This window comes from Nematolebias whitei, chromosome 2 (assembly GCF_014905685.2).
Source record: "Nematolebias whitei isolate Nwh7 chromosome 2, NemWhi1, whole genome shotgun sequence".
Lineage (NCBI taxonomy): Eukaryota > Metazoa > Chordata > Actinopteri > Cyprinodontiformes > Rivulidae > Nematolebias > Nematolebias whitei.
The window spans coordinates 33554689-33557202 of NC_056499.1; positions in this window are offsets into that span (position 1 = coordinate 33554689).

Here is a 2514-nt window from a genome sequence, read left to right on the forward strand (position 1 = left end):
TGGATGGATGGATGGATGGATGGATGGATGGATGGATGGATCAAGTGGAGCATTAAGGCCAGCCTTAATGCTCTGCTTGTGAAAATAAATCTGTTGGGCATCACTTTGACACTCAGACAATATCTCTAAGTGTCACAATGCTGGACAGGACAAGGGGGAAAAAAAATAAAAAAAAATAAAAAATAAATAAAGACAGTCAACGCAGGTTTCACTACGCTGCTGGTTCACAATGAGATTCAAGAACAGCTTTAGTACTAATCAGACATTTGTGTTAAGTTTAATTAGTGCCACAACTGCCAATTAAACAAACATCGTGTCTCTATATAAACGTTAACCACAAATAATATATTTTTTAAATGGGTACAACGCACCCATTTATAAAATTGTACTGAGATATTTAGGAAGAAGAAAACTCCAAAGCTCTACAGCTATCCTGACTACTCCAGTGACCAACACAAGCAGAACATTTTCCTTCGTCAAATGACTTGGTAAAAAATAGACTGCGATCATCAAGCATGCATGCAACCTCACACTAAAGTCCACAAAGTATGACAGATTTTGTTATTTGGATTTTGAGAATATAATCTGTTTTTTTTTAAGACCAATCAAAAGCACTTCTAAAAAGGTAAAACGGTGTTCCATTTATTGTTTTCCGGTACCCTGTTCAGTTTTGAAACTGATTTAGATGTGCATTGTTTTAAGAGGAATCTATATTTGCTTAGACCTTTGACTAGACTATACTGTAAATATTCTGTAAATGTTGATCACTGTCGTCTTCTGATAGCTGGCATTTAGGCCATGTCACTACCCATGGATGTGCTGATTGGAGGGTGTGGGGTGGGGCTTGCATGTTGCAGGTGCATGTGGTTGGCTCACAGGCCCTGTGGAGGAAAAGAGACAAGGCTTCTTCTTTAAACTGTAGCAGATAATTTGTGCTATTGCTGTTCTGGATTTTATTCTGTTAATTTATTAAAAAATACTTTAGATAACAATGCTGACTTTCCTTTTGTTCTTCACTGTTATTATCAAACAGGTGATAGTGAGATTTTTGTAAGGTGGTGGATTAGGGTTAAATGTGGAGGGGGTAATAAGGTTGGAGGGGTGTACAAGACTTCTGGGTCTTCCAATAGGTTAAGGTGGCCCTGTGTGCAGCTAATCCCACAGGCTGCCACTGACCCAGCACCTACTGCAGCGTGAGCACAGCAATATCTGCTTAGTAAACAGCCAATAATTAAGGAAGGCTCGCGCCATGGCTAAACCTTTCCCTGACAATGTAGTGTCTGCTGCATGGAGACAAGTCCTAAGAGGATTAAGGCTCGTGCACCTGCCCCTTCACTTTTTGTATGTTTCAACATTACGTGGCCATAAGATTTAAGTTGAGACTGTAAAACTGAATACTTTCACTGCTTATTTAATTACTTTGAATTCCACAAAGGCTTGATCCGCACTATAAATGCTCTGCAATTTTCAAAAGACCCAAAAATATAACTTGTAAATGAAGAAGGATGCACACACACACATCCTTTGCATGGAATGACCAGAAACTGAACCCAGCACTACTAAGAAACTGGGCCAAACCGTAAGTCTGCCTGTGTATTTTAGGATCAGGCTAATTCATTGTGATTGTAGTAATAGATAGAGACAAAAAGAGAAATGTGATGAAGTTGGAGCTGAGCAGAAAGAGAAAAGCTGTGACAGAAGGGACGGCTGTGGGGAATACTTGATCAATCCTGGTTTTATGGGGACTTCCAGGAGGGCTGAGTAATAATGAACCTGAACGGCATCACTGTTCAGGACACCACTGCAATAAAAGGGAAGTTTTTCTTTACAAAGATAAAGTGGGAAAATAACATTAAAAATCTTTTTTTAAAGACACTGACATATCAAGTCAAAGCTTAAATAGCTTATAAATACAAGACAGTAGAGAAGTAAACGGAAAAAAAAAAAGCTGAATGAATTTGACGAAACCAGTTAATTGTTAGAAGTTTGTTTAAAAAAAAAATGTATTTCACGGCACCGAAACAGAAACATTGAACTGTTTTTATTTGAGCATGCATTCTTTCAAAGAATAAACAAATTCAAGTTATACACATTTCAGGGCGGCATGGTGGTAGAGCTGTTGCCTTTAAGTGAGAAGGTTGCCGGACCAAATACCAGTCGGGGGGCCTTTCTGGGTGGAGTTTGCATGATCTCTCCATGCATGCGTGGGATTTCTCTGGGTACTCCAGTTTCCTCCCACAGAACAAAAACATGCATGTTAGGCTGATTGGTAACTCTAAATTGTCCCTAGGTGTGAGTGAGAGAGTGCATGGTTGTTTGTCTCATTTGTCTCTATGTCTCTGTGATGGACTGGAGACATGTATAGGATGTCCCCCGCCTCTCAACAGTGATGGCTGGATGGGCACCAGTGACCCAAAAAGAGTCAGAGAGTATGAGCCACATCAAAAAGGAAGAAGCGGGTAAAGATAATGGATGGATGGATGGATGGATGGATGGATGGATGGATGGATGGAT